The 15,124-nt window shown below is 33.2% G+C and overlaps 1 protein-coding gene across 8 annotated transcripts in view; it reads right to left on the minus strand.

The window, feature by feature from the left end:
- The window catches only part of LOC114326563 (zinc finger protein 260-like), a 346,266-nt gene that overhangs the window by 228,601 nt on the left and 102,541 nt on the right, over window positions 1-15,124 (minus strand). The gene's annotated exons all lie outside the window — the stretch shown is intronic.

Below are 15,124 nucleotides of genomic sequence, written 5' to 3' on the forward strand. Positions count from 1 at the left end.
GGTGAAAACCGTCAAATCCCCTCTCCTCTACCCATGGCGCGCCATTTAAATTTATCAGATAAATGCACAAAACTGCCACTAACAGCGCTGGCGAAAGCTGTCAAATCCCCTCTACCCATCGGCTCAAGGTCCCTATACCATAGGTTGTATGGTAACTTTGATATTGACAAATGAAATATTGTCATCGTGACGTCACCCAGACGATCAATTTTACGAATTGTTTGTAAACATAATAGGATACGTGGTTTGGAGGCTATATTTTGTTATTAAATATTGTTAGTGTTTTAATTTGTGTTTATATCTTAAGATATAATGTATCTATAGATATTATTAAGTGTTTTTAGTATAATAACTTAAACCCAAAACTCTTTTACAAGTGTTAAGATACATTTTAATGTGGTTGTATTAAGTACCTACTTACTTTACTGGATTTTCTTTCTGCTGTATTGTATAGTAAAGGACATTCGTGTATAGAGACATTACAGTTCTGTAATGTCTCTTGCGGTTCTTCACATCAAGTTTACATCATCTGTGTAGGTTACAATCTGCTTAGACTTATTGAACAATATATCTAATTAAGTCTATAGATAATAGATCTATTATATGTAATTGTTTCATATAAAATTATAACCAATATTGCAGCCATCTGAAGATCGTTTGAATAAACAATTATAAACTAAATGAATATAATAAAATGGGCAAAATTCCCTTTATTGCGCTGAAATTGTATTTTTTTTATAATTTACTGTTAATGTAAAATTTCACAGGTACCTATTGAATGGAATCATAATGTTTTAATAGTTTTAGATATTATAATCCAGTACCTAACGTAATCAGATGCTCTTATGTTAAACTTAAGGGAAAAACTACTAATTTTGATACATAAATCTTTAGTTGAATCTCTTTTTCACCATGGTTTACATGTTAGGAGGAATTTACAATAATGTACTACATGCAGTATCCCCAATTCAAAATTATTATATACCTACTCAAAATCATTTAAAAAAGTAAATTGTATTCAACCCATTATTAATATACCTAGGATATTTGAATGATTTAGTCCCATATATACACAAGAAAGAATCTCCTTCTGCTTTAATTAAGTAGTATGCTATTCTACTGCATATATTTAATTGCAATTATATTCTATGATTTTTGTAACTCTACAGGTATCTACCACATTTTTTAACGAATATATGAAATAAATAGTTATTAAAAATCCAAACGTATTTTTTTTAAATATACACATTTTCAATACATTCGTACTTTCCGAGTTCATTTCAATGAGTGAAGTGAATGAATTTGAATGCAGCATTCTGGGTGACGTCACTCCCGCCATTAGATTCTCGACGCTGATTGGTGGAAAGTTACCATGCAACCTGTCTATTTATGAACCTTGCCATCGGCTCATGGCATAACCTGTGACATTTGACATAACAATATGGGACGCCAGCTTAGAATATAAAAGAAAGAAGGTTTATTTTATATTCTAAGGACGCCAGTAGTTCAAATTTTAAAATTCTTCTTCTTATTTATTTAGTTAGTTAATAATTTTTACGTATGACGTATAATATATGTATAGACAGCAGCCAGCAGGGGCCTAAAAATTTTGTCTTATCACCAGTGATGCCACAGCTACCAATTACCCGTCGAATCTACGGATTTCTCTTTTTTTTTCTCCCGATCAAATTTGTAGTTTTCCCTATTATTTAATGGATTGTGTAATTTTTTAATTTATGTGAAACATAAACTAATAAACATTTGTTGTTTGTTTTGATATTATTTGCAGATATGCATTAGAATTTTTTTCTGATAGACTAATAGCGGATAAATTTAGCAATAAAGGCAAAAGGTGGGTTGCTTACTTTTAGTTGTTTTAATACCTCCATGAATTCCTTATAAGTAGGAAAGTAGGTGCGCCTTCCTCCTCATCTCAGTTATCTCTTATATCCTCAGAATCTGCCTTATTGTTGTTTTTGTATACGTCCGTGAAATGTTTTTCCCAATCTTTTTTATTTATTTTTGTGACAGTTTTTTGGTACTGTATTGTTGTTTTATGTATTCGAACAATTTCTTGTTTTCTTTATTATTCGTTTCTAATTCTTGCATTTGTTCAGAGATCCATGTGTTCTTCTTTCTTCTATAGAGTTTCAATGCTTCCTGTTTTTCTTTTCTATATTGGTCCAGTTGTTCCTGTTCGTCCCTATGTAACCATTTGTTTCTTGTGAGGTGCTTCTGTTGACTTTTCTGGTGACATTCCTCATCAAACCATTCTTTCGATTCTTTGTTTTTTGAAATCCTATTATTTGTTCTGCTGTTCTTTATGTTTTTCCATTCCTCTTCTATTTCTATGTTCTCGTACCTACCCAGTTTCTGTTCCAGTTGTTCTGTATATATTGTTGCTTTATTTCTTGCGTTTTTAGTTTAGCTATATTCCATTTCCTCCTTTTTTTTCTTTATGACTATTTGTTTTGATTATTTTCATCTGAAGTTTTGCTATCAACAATATACAGGGTGATTCATTAAAAGAATGTCCAATCTCTACGTTGTAGATTCTACACCTCAAAATATTAAGATTTAACACAAATCGTTTAAATAAAATGTGGCTGCTTACTGAGTTACAGGGTGTTTTATTTAAAAATTTAATAACTAATTTTACCCAGTGCTTTAAAACTACTTAACATATCATTATCATATTTGGTAAATGATGTAGGTACTTTACATCCTACTAAATTATAATAAACAAACGTTTCTGGCTACTGCCAGAGGCGTAAAACAGGGGATACTGAATGGTTTACCCTTCCCAAATTCTACGCCACTGGCGGAATTGCACTTTTAGCACAATATTTAGATTCTTCAATACTTTTTATATAAATAATACACTCTTGATTCGTAACGTTAAAGTCATTAGTTTTCGAAATATTTGAAGTTGAAAATGAAACGGAACAGCTATTTTGGTTAATGTATTGTGCCCCTTCATTTTTAACTTCAAATATCTCAAAAACCAATGATTCTATCGGTATGAACGAAGAGTGTATTATTTACATAAAAAGTATTGGAGAATCGAAAAATTGTACTAAAATAATAATTCCGCCAGTGGCTTAGAATAGGGAAAGGGTCAACCATTTAATTTCCCCTGTCGGACGCCTCTGGTTGTAGCCAGAAATTATTTTTAACATATTTTATTAGGATGTACAGTACTTACACATTCTTCCAAATACTATAAGGATATGACAAATACTTTTAAAGTATTGGATACAAATAGTTAATATTTATGTAATCGGGAAAATTTTGTACTTAGTACTTTAAAAGTATTTGAAATATCCTTATCCTACTTTTAAAAAAGTGTAGGTACTGTACACCCTACTAATTTATGTTTAATAAACGTTTGTGACTACTACCAGAGGCGTACAGGGGAAAGTGAATGGTTGCCCCTTCGTAAATTCTACGCCACTGATGGAATTACTGTTTTAGCATAATTTTTAGATGCTCCAACACTTTCAATGCAAATAACATACTCTTCCTTCGTAACGATAAAATCATTAGTTTTCGAGATATTTGAAGTTAAAAATGAAAAAACGCAATACATTAATCAAAATAGCTGTGCTGTTTCATTTTCAACTTCACATATCTCGAAAACTGATGACTGTATCGTTACGTATGAAGAGTATTTTATTTACGTAGAAAGTATTGTCGAATCGAAATATTGTGCTAAAATTGCAATTCCCCCAGTGGCGTAGAATTTGAGAAGGGTAAACCATTCACTATCCCCTGTCGTACGCCTCTGGTAGTAGCCAGAAACGTTTGTTTATCATAATTTAGTAGGGTGTACGGTAACTAAATTTTCTGCAAAGCATGACAAGGATATATCAAATAGTTATAGAGTAATGGGTAAAAATAGTTATTAAATTTTTAAATAAAACATCCTGTAACTCAGTAACGAGGCACATTTTATTTAAGTGATTTGGGTTAAATCTTAATATTTTGACGTCTAGAATCTACAACTCAGAGATTGGACATTCTTAATGAATCACCCTGTATGTGATCAGTGTCCGCATTTGCTCCTCTATATGATGACCTTAGGTCTTGTACTATATGTGTCCACTTTTTCGAAATTAGAATATGATCTATTTGGTTTCCATCCATTCTTCCTGGTATCATCTATGTTATTTTGTGTTCTTTTTTTATGTTTATGTCGAGTACTAACTATATATATATATGTGTTTGTTGCTGTTGCTAGGTTGCAGATTTTTCCTCCATTATCATTCGTGGTTTCATGAATGGTTTCTTTGCCCGCTACATTACGATTATAGTCCTCCTTTCCGATCTTTGCATTAAAGTCACCCTATTAATATGTCATTCCTCGGAATATTTTCACAGGTTTCTCCAGGATGTCGTAGAATTCTGCTTTATCTTCTTGGCTTGCTTCTTCCGTGGGTGCATAGCAAAATTGACTATCGAGATTTTGGCTTGTTTATTTTCTATTCTTATGTAAGATATCCTTCCATTAACTGCTTTGAATTGTACCGGGTGTCCCAATAAGAATGGCGCTCGGCCATATCTCAGGAACCGTTTATAGTACAGCTTTGGGAAAAAAATTTTTATAACAAAAGTTGCCTCGAGAAAAGCCTGGAAATTATTTTCATAACTGTAAGTCCACCGCTAGAGGGCGTAATTGAATATCAAAAATTAAAAAAATCGAAATTTTACAAAATTTGCCTAATGAAAGGGCACTGGAAATCCGATTATCGTATTCTTTATAAAATTCTGCGCATATTTTATTTCAAAGTTTAAGTCTACCTGTGCAAATAAGAGGTGGGCGTGAGTGGGAACCTTGTGAAACGTGTAAATTTTAAACATAACTGTTGCTGTCATATAAGTGGAAATATATAGAAGCAAGTAGTGTGCTATGGAAAAAACAAAGAAACATTTTCCAGATGTCACCGTATATAATAAATCAAAACAAAATATGAAAAACTCTACTGCTGGGGTGACGTCTTTGGGGATATTTCATTGCATATATTCTAGCCGCAACAGTTGCATTTCTTATGCATTCAAAGAATGTGGCTATCATGTCAAATGCTTCTTCGTTTGTAAGAATCATCTTGAATTTCACTCTGTATAAATTTTATATAAAATTTAATAGAAACAAACCGCAACAAACCATCAATGGACAAATTTTTATGTTTTACTGATTTGACACATGATGACTTTTTGAAGTTAATACTTCTCTAATAGTTCTATTTTTTTTTCATAGCACACTACTTGTTTCCACTTTGACTTCCTTAACTTAGTTTACCGGTGACAATAACAGTTATGTATTTATCTTAGTTAGGAATAGGATAATTGATATTAAAATATAATGAAACAAAAATTAAAAATTTGTGTAGAAAATCTGATGTTTTTACATTTTCTACGATTCATCGAGAGAAAAGCAAATGCGCGGAGGCAACAATTCATAAAAATTTACATATTAACGCTATTTTTGGTATTATTTTAAGTATTAAAATTAGTGTAATATTTAAATAAAAATAAAATTAAACTGTTTAAAATATATTTATTTCGTTAAAATCATAATAATAGAAGTATAACTTCTTACTCGCGTACAAAGTACACATACTCTTTTTTTGTTATATTTTATAGTGTTATTTGTCTTATTGTTGTTTTGATTCATTATATACGGTGACATCTGGACAATGTTCCGTTGTTTTTTTCCATTGCACACTATACGTGCTTCTATATATTTCCACATATATGACAGAAACAGTTAAGTTTAAAATTTACACGTTTCTTAAGATATCTCGAGATAAAAAAACGGTATCGACATGCGGTTTTCGGTATTCTGTTGCTAATTTGGTCTAATTTTGTAATACAGGAAAAAAGTACATACTTGTATTTAATATTTTCCAAAGAAAACTAGATTTCTAAAAAAATATAAATAGAGCCTTCTAGCCGGCATATTACGTAATAGGCTGTTTCCAAATTATAACTATAACATTGATGAAAAAGAGCTGTTTTCAACAAGACCAAGTTTGTAAAAATCGATTCAGCAGAACCGGTCTTACAGCGATTTTTTCATAACAAGGTTCCCACTCACCCCCACTTCTTATTTGCACAGGTAGACTTAAACTTGTGAAATAAAATATGCACAGAATTGTATAAAGAATAGTATGATTGGATTTCCAGTGCCCTTTCATTAGGCAAATTTTGTAAAATTTCGATTTTTTAATTTTTGATATTCAATTGCGCCCTCTAGCGCTGGACTTGCAATTATGAAAATAATTTCCAGGCTTTTCTCGGGGCAACTTTTGTTATAAATTTTTTTTTCGCAAAGCTGTAGTATAAACGGTTCCTGAGATATGGCCGAGAGCCATTCTTATTGGGACACCCGGTACATAGGTATCACTTTTTCCCTCATTTTTTTGTTCACCATAAATGCCGTACCATTCGTTCCCTGTTTGTTTTAAAGTTTTTCTTCTCAATTTTTCCTTCTTTCTTCCATCGTATTTCCTGGAGTTCCGTTTCAGACGTCGACAGATAAGGTCGAATGGCCAATCGATGTAAATACTAATACAAATATTCGAAACAACGTTTTTAAACTGTTTTTAATCTGTTTTAAACTGTGCTGTGTTTTAAAAATAAAACTTAACAACAACTTACGGCACATAAAAAGAAGTTACCTGCATCTGACGGCGAAAACCGGTGCAGGTGTCTTATCGCTTTGTGATAGCTATTATCAGTGATCGTATAAAGGTATTTATTTATTTATTTATTACCCATCATTAAGAAACAAAACAAACAACAATTAATGCCTAATTCTGTGAAAAAGTTAAACACAATAATCGGTATGACTATTTTAATCAGTGGCGTAACTTAAATAAATTAGTTGAATAAATTATTAAACCAAAAATGTATATATAATACGAATATAGGGGAAATTACGCCATATATACAAATGCAACGCATCCCAAACATTTACAGCACGCAAAATGTTCAGTATCCAACTGCATTTGATGCAAATCAATCCATCCCAATGGTACCACAAAATTATGCGGCTCATAACAACTACGCACAGGGGATGTTTCTCAATCAACAACAAATGCAATGTACACCATTCACGATGTCAACACAGGCCATTCCCGATCAAAGCTACCAAAATAAAGTTCAGCAGAAGATAAATTATTATTATGATGCAGTAAATCCAACTACAAGTAATCAAAACCAAATAAGAAATGTCTCACTGTCAGAAAACGAAAAAATGGAGCAAGAAAATTCAGATAATGAAGTATTTCAACCAAATGAGTTCCAAAAAATTGAATATAAGAAGCGGAGAAGAAATAGCAACAGCCCACAAATGAAAAAGAAATCCTTAAAGGTAAGTGAAGTTGAAAATTCTATTAGCACACAAAATCGTTTTTCTTCACTATAAAAAAAATAATATAATAGCAAATATATCCAACTATTTAACGTACAATGCTGCCCATCCAGACGCAGCAAGAAGAGCCAGTGCTGGAGCAGCTAAAATCATTAGAAAGGGTATAAAACACCATATTTTACAAAAGATTGAACAACCAGATCTACAAGCAGTCTCCATTGAAATAGAAGATTGGATCGGACCAATCTCGATAGTTGCTGTATACTGCCCACCAAATTATAGAGCTAACAAAAATTCTTTAAGTAATCTCTTTAACCAACTTGATAACCGTTTCCTGGCAGGTGGAGACTATAACGCCAAACATACTAGTTGGGGTTCAAGACTGTGCGCTCCTGGAAGAGGCAGGGTACTACATCAAATCATATCAGAACAACACTTGGACCATTTGTCTACGTATCAGCCCACATACTGGCCATCCGACCCGCAGAAAGTTCCCGACTGTTTAGACTTCTTTGTTACAAAAGGGTTATCAAGGGGATATCTAAGTATCGAATCAAATCTTGATATAGAGTCTGATCATACTCCTGTAGTAGCAACTGTACATTCAGGAATTAAAGAAAAAGAGCCTATGCCCAAGTTGCACAATTACAAAACCAACTGGCAAGCTTTCAGAGAAAGGGTTGAAGCAAATATTGAACTAAACGTATCACTAAAGTCACCAGAAGAACTAGAAAAAGAAATCCAAAATTACACAACGATTTAGGAAGCTGCATGGAAATCAACACCTCCACCAACAAAAGAAAAACAAAAAATTAATTGTCCAATAAATGTCAGAGAAAAAATAATTGAAAAATGGTATCTGAGTAGAACTTGGAAGCAAACTAGACATCCAGATGACAAGTTAAGGCTCAATAGAGCAGCACGACAATTGAAGGAACTAATAAAACAACTAAAAATAACAGCGTTCAAGAATACCTAGAAAATTTAACGCCGTCAGATGCCAGCGATTATGCGCTATGGAAGGCTACAAAAAAATTAAAACAGCAACATCGTCATATCCCACCAATTAGAAAATCCAACGGAACATGGGCCAGAACAAACAATGAAAAGGCAGAAACTTTCGGCGAATACCTAGAAGAAGTTTTCAAACCTATACCAGCTGCTGCAACAAATAACGATCAAGAAATTTACAATTTCCTACAGAACCAAACCCCGACAGGAGAAAACACACTACACGTTTCACCCAAAGAAGTTCAAAACATAATCAACAATAATCTAATAAAAAAGAAAGCACCTGGCTATGACTTAATCACAGGTGAGGTAATTAAAAATCTACCTACCAAAGCAATTAAAATGCTAACTCAATTGTGTAATGCGGTACTAAGGCTAAAACACTTCCCAATCCAATGGAAAATTGCGGATATTATCCTTATACAAAAATTAGGAAAACCTCCAAATCAGCCCACTTCATATCGACCAATTAGTTTAATGCCAGTAATGTCTAAGATCATGGAAAAAATAATAGAAAAAAGACTTCTAGAAATACTAACAGACAGAAATATGATACCCGACCACCAATTTGGCTTTAGAAAAGAGCATGGTACCGTCGAACAAGTTCACAGAGTGGTCAACGTTATAAATAAAACATTTGAAGAAAAAAGTTACTGTTCAGCAGCATTGCTCGATGTTAGCCAGGCTTTTGATAAAGTTTGGCATCAAGGACTGTTGTATAAACTGAAAAAGAACTTACCAGAGGAACTATATACACTCCTTAAGTCGTATTTATCAGAAAGATACTTTCGAGTGAAGTTTGAGTCAGCCTTTACAAAACTATATCCCATCAGATCAGGGGTACCGCAAGGAAGCGTTCTGGGACCACAACTGTATCTGATTTACACAGCAGACTTACCCACAAATCGTGATACAACGACCACCACTTTTGCAGACGATACTGCAATCCTAGCACTACACAAAAATCCCGTCGAAGCTGCTGCAAAACTCCGGAGAGTATTAAATCAAATAAATACATGGGCACAAAATTGGAGAATTAAATTGAATGAACAAAAATCAAACCATATTGTTTTCACAAAATGTCACGGTGAATCACCTACAGTAACAATAAATAATAAGGTAATTCCCTCAGTTAGGTACCTCTGTAAAATATCTGGGCATGCACTTGGACAGGGGATTAACCTGGAGAACCCATATATGGAACAAACGGAAACAACTGGGAAGAAAATTTAGTAAGCATAATTGGCTTCTAGGGCGTAAGTCTAAGCTCACGACAAGAAATAAACTGCTAGTCTACAACACAATATTCAAATCAGTCTGGGCATATGGTCTGCAGCTCTGGGGAACAGCATCCAAGTCGAATGTATCCATAATTGAGAGATTCCAGTCCAAGGTGTTACGTTCAATAATCGATGCTCCGTGGTTTGTTACTAACAGGGATATTTACAATGATCTGGAAACAAAAACCGTCAGTGAAGTGATAGTGGAGTTAAGTGCAAAATACATCGTACGTCTTGAAAGCCACGCGAATGTGCTTGCAATTAATTTGTTAGACAACAGTCAGGAAACAAAACGGTTAAAGAGACAGACATCATTAGATTTACCGCACAGACATTAATATTGTTTCAGTAGCTAAGTTAATATATGTAATACAGTAATTTAATATTATCTCTATAGAGATGTGTGGCGCTGGTCACAATCTCGTCATGTCATTATTTCTCAGATAAAATGTGCCTATTGTTATATGTTATAACAGATTCCCAAATAAACAAAAAAAATGTCCTTCTTTCTTCTATCGTATTTCCTGTAGGACTAGGATTTCTAATTCGTATTTTTTCATTTCAAGGGCTATTTCTTGCATCTTACCTACTGCCAGCATGGTTCTAATATTCCAGGATCCCATTCTAATGGTTTTCGTTCTTTAACAATAACGTTAATCGATTTAACAATGTACGGTTACTATAAATACTTTATAGGCACCTATAGGTACCTACTTTTTAGATACTAATTTATATTTAAATAAAAACACTTAATTTATATTCTTTTATTTACCCCCACTTTCAAATCAAGTATATCATGTTTACATCAAATTTACAATACCTAGTTAAAAATAAAAGTAAAATCTTTTGACCGAATAAAAGTAGCGAAAAAGTACTTTTGACCGATCCCCGTATAACAGATTCCATCTCGACAGTCAGATATTTACAAAAATATATGGATGAATACATTCTCCTGAATGTTCGGTAGCGAAGGTAGTTGAGGAATCGAGCTGGGCGGATCCATTTTTCTGAAATTTTTGGGAATAACGTGTTTGGTATAAATAAAGCGCGATTTTATAGATTAAATTAGTTATAGACAGAATTCCGAGCTGTAAACTTGTAAATAAATAGTCGTATATAAATCGAACTGTGAGTTTTATTTTAACAGTAATATCGCTATAATATAGTACTGTGCCCCGTTTCACTAGTGTGTGTTTCCACATGTGCTCTAAAACTAGAATTGTGTAAATACTGTTTGGAGCATATTTTGCATTTGAAAGGTTTTTCAACAGTATGCACCTTCATATGTACTTTTACACTAGAATTATGTGAAAACGATTTATTGCATAATTTGCATTGGAAAGGTTTTTCACCAGTATGCACTCTCATATGCGTTTTTAAACTACTCTTTTGTGAAAATTGCTTCGTGCAAATTCCACATTCAAATGTTTCGGTATAACGTTTTCTACATAGCCGTGTTTCTCCAGTATGCACTCTTATATGTGATCGTAAAGTAAAAATATGTGAAAACTGTTTGCTGCATATGTTACAGGTATATGCTTTTCACCAGTATGCACGCTCATATGTATATTTAAATTTTGTTTCGTTGAAAACTGTTTGGCGCATATTTTACACTCAAATGGTTTTTCACCAGTATGCACTCTTATATGCCTTGTTAAATGTGAGTTACATGAAAACTGTTTTGTGCAAATTTCACATCTAAATGGTTTTTCTTCGGTGTGCACTCTCAAATGTCTTTTTAAAGTAGAACTTTTTGTTAATTGTTTGGAGCAAAATTCACGTTCAAAAGGATTTTCTTCAGTTTTCACATCTGTAGTAGCAGTTAAGTTTTAGTTCAAATTATTTCCAGTATAGTTTAATAGATTGCTTACATCATTTTGGATGTTGTCACAAGAGCCACCTAAAATAATAATTATCTGTTAAATCAGTATAATATAACGATAAGAAAATTAATTAAGCATGATTCCAAAGTAAAATTTGAACTATAGCAGTTGGATTTCCCGCTATAATGTTTTATTAATATCATTCATTAATTTTATATCCCAGTTCCCAAAAAGAACATCTATTTTTCCAATTTGTTAATGTTATATCCTACCCTAAATATTTTAAAGCCGTCCCTGCTTCTGAGTATTACAAACTATTGCACAACATTGCACTATGTTAGGAAAATTCCTGTTTATTTGGTACGCAGTTACAAAATTTGTTAAAAGTACTGTGTATTTTCTTTTGAGCGCGAAGAACTCATTGTTACTATTGGCCTGAATTTTAAAAGATCTGAGAGTGGTCTCAGATGATTGGTCACATCTCCGGTCGGAAGGCCGAGGAGAAATGCTTCGGCTTGACATGCAAGAGAGGTGACGAAGGTCAGAAGATTAGTCCAGTTTAAAGATCTGAAGGGGTAGGATCTGCTCCTATGCTTGTACTCACCAATAGGGCGTTGCCCGTTGTCCCTTGCCGGTAATAAGTATAGTATTGTCGTTTTGTGAAGCTATGAAGATCTGGTAACCTGTAGTGAGTGCTCTAGGAAGATTTTTTACCCATGATAATGGATTTGTATGGTGAAAATCGAGTACTCCTATGAGTTGTATGACGCAGTTCTATAAGCCGGCATTGTGTATTTGTTCCTGTTTTATTTATGTTGTTCAAGCCCTGATTTCACAGAAGAAATGTCTTTCCTGTACCGTTTTGAATGAACCGCCACTCCTCGTGTCAAAAGGACACCGATGTCTTGTTTCCCATTCTATTGAAGATGAAGCCCTTGTGTCGAAATTATGAACCCCTTTCCCCCGTGTAGTTTTTGACGTGTGACGATGGATACTGTTAAAATAAAAAGGTATGAGACGTTTTTTTTTTTAAATTTTGCTAAATTCCAAGTGGATATATACTAAAGTTTGTTGGTAAAAAGTTTAAGTATTTGTATAGAGATATAGTGCTTTCATGATGAAAATTGTTTTTAAGTAAAACAAAATGGCAGTGACATGACATCTGTCAAAGTCGAATTTTTGTGTTGAAATAAGTGGGTCAAATTTTATTTGACATATACTGCCCAACAAGTTTAATTGTAATTCTTTTGTTCGTAATGTTTAAAACCAGTCAAAAGTTTTGTATCTTAGTAGTCATGTTTGTAATAAATAACTTCGTATTGAAAGGTTAAAATAAATATTGTTTTTTGTAGTAAAATTACAGTAAAGTTTTGAATAAACATAGTAAAAGTTTGAAGTTTTAAATAAACGTTTTGTAAGTGTATCTACCATTTTATTTCTGTAACCTTTCTTGGAAAAATATTAACTAGGTTCTAATGCAAATGAAATGAGTTTTAGAGTAGAAGAAAAGAAATTTGGCATAGAAGCCAGTGTTGAGAAAATGATTTCCCAGTTTAACCCCAAAGAGGAATCGATGATGAAGGTCCCCCATTTGGTACCCGTAAGTACGGAATATGTCCAGTAAGTACCCATATGTGAACCAGAGGATTTATTTCGAACGGCGTCCTTTTTTTTTAAATAGTAGAAAGATCCTCTAGTCTGAGTAAGTACCCTTTTGTATTTGATTATGGTAGTTAGTCTTCTTAACACCCTCCTACCCCCCTTAACGAATCTACGACCTAGCCACCGCACAACCAATGAGCTGTCGTTCGCATGAAGGTTTGCGTGTCTGCTTCTTCTTCTTTAGCCCCATTCTGACCCCCCAGTATTTTTATAGTTAGTTCTATCCCTGCCCCCATTAGAGCAGACATGTAAAACGCTTCAGAACTGGATGAGAAAAAGCTTTTGTTTATGCGAATTGAAATATCTAGTTTGATATCCAAGGACCATTTTGATTATTTATTACTAACCAGCTAATTTTTCGTGTCTTGCTTCATTTTGACGAGACACCCAACATTTGTCTTTACAACAATAATTGTTGTAAGTTAGAGACAAGAATAAAAAACCGCTAAACGCCGTAAAAATGAGTGGCGCATACAATATTCCAGCTACAAAAGATCTGATATGAAAATTACGTGGTGCAAAAATGTATTTTTCTATGGATGCTATACAATGTGCAACTTCTCTCACTACTTACATATATTCAAAATGAACAATTTCTCAGGCAGTGAGAAAAATCGGCCATTGCAGTGAGACATATTTTTTCTCACGGGTTCACCGTAGTGATGAGCAAAACAAGAACAAGACCAAGACCAGGCTAGTCTTGGTCTTGGTCTTGTTCTTGCAAGCTTGGTCTTGGTCTTGCAGCTAAAAGGCAGTCTTGGTCTTGGTCTTGCACTAGCCGGTCTTGTTCTTGGTTTTGCTGCAAGAGTCTTGCTGGTCTTGCTTTTTTGGTAGTAATAATTTGAACCAAACAATTTCGAATAAAATGTACATTGAAATAAATAAAGATGTGAAGGATTAAACTATATTTTTTGCTTTAAAATTTTAAGAGAATGTAGAATGTAGTTTCAAACGGATACCAATTTTAACATTATACATTCACCTAATGACCTAATTATTTGTCTCTATATAAAGAGATTAGAGTATATTTTTATAATGGTAATGTTTATCAGTAGGAAAAACCTGCATTTACAACCCTTGTTGCAATTGCCGGCCTTAGGTTGTGTCACGTTGTGTTTTGCATGCTGTCGATACCTGCCGCCTGCCTTCAGACCACGTCTTGAGTCTGGATTGTTGTTTATTTTCCCTGTAGTTTAATAAAATGTTAAAGAAAAAGATCTTCTTAATTAAGGTGCCACAAATGGTCGGGGACCTTCAATTCACGGATTTTACGAAAAGGGATAAACGGTTTATAGTTGTTAACAGATAATGATCTGCTCTTTTCACTCGAAAACTGTAGTATTTATCCTACGAGGGTCAAATTTAAGAACATAAATTAAATTTTTTTAGGATAACACAAAAATCAAATATTTTTTAATCTATTTAATCATTATTTAATATAATTAATTTTTTTATAAACTAACTAAAACATGCTTTTTAGTAAATACGTACATATTTACCATACCTATTTATAGACCTAATACTATAACATAATAACTAAACCTAATGGGGAGTTTTAAACGCTTAATTCTGTAATTTGTTATCTTGCAGTTCTTTAATTTTATTTAAACTACATTGCTCTCGTAACACGAGTTATTCGCACTTTTTATTTTCACATATTTTTGGATTGAATACCCATTATGACATTTAAAAAGTTGAAAATATTCGGATGTGGGTAGTAAAAACTAGAATTTAAAACACACTGAAATGATGCGCATGCATTTCAAGTGCGGCACATACTATTTGTACTACTGGCTCTTTCTGGGGAAAACCTGGATTCTTCCAAATAGTTTTCAACTATGAAATCAGTAAAATTCTTTACACGTTTGTCATCCTGGATTTTCATAAATAATTCAACATCCAACTTTCGTTGATTGTAAAAAATTAATCCAAAAAATAATTTTAAATTTCCCAGTATCGGAATTTTTGTCATT

Source organism: Diabrotica virgifera, chromosome 9, assembly GCF_917563875.1.
Source record: "Diabrotica virgifera virgifera chromosome 9, PGI_DIABVI_V3a".
In the NCBI taxonomy this organism is placed as follows: domain Eukaryota; kingdom Metazoa; phylum Arthropoda; class Insecta; order Coleoptera; family Chrysomelidae; genus Diabrotica; species Diabrotica virgifera.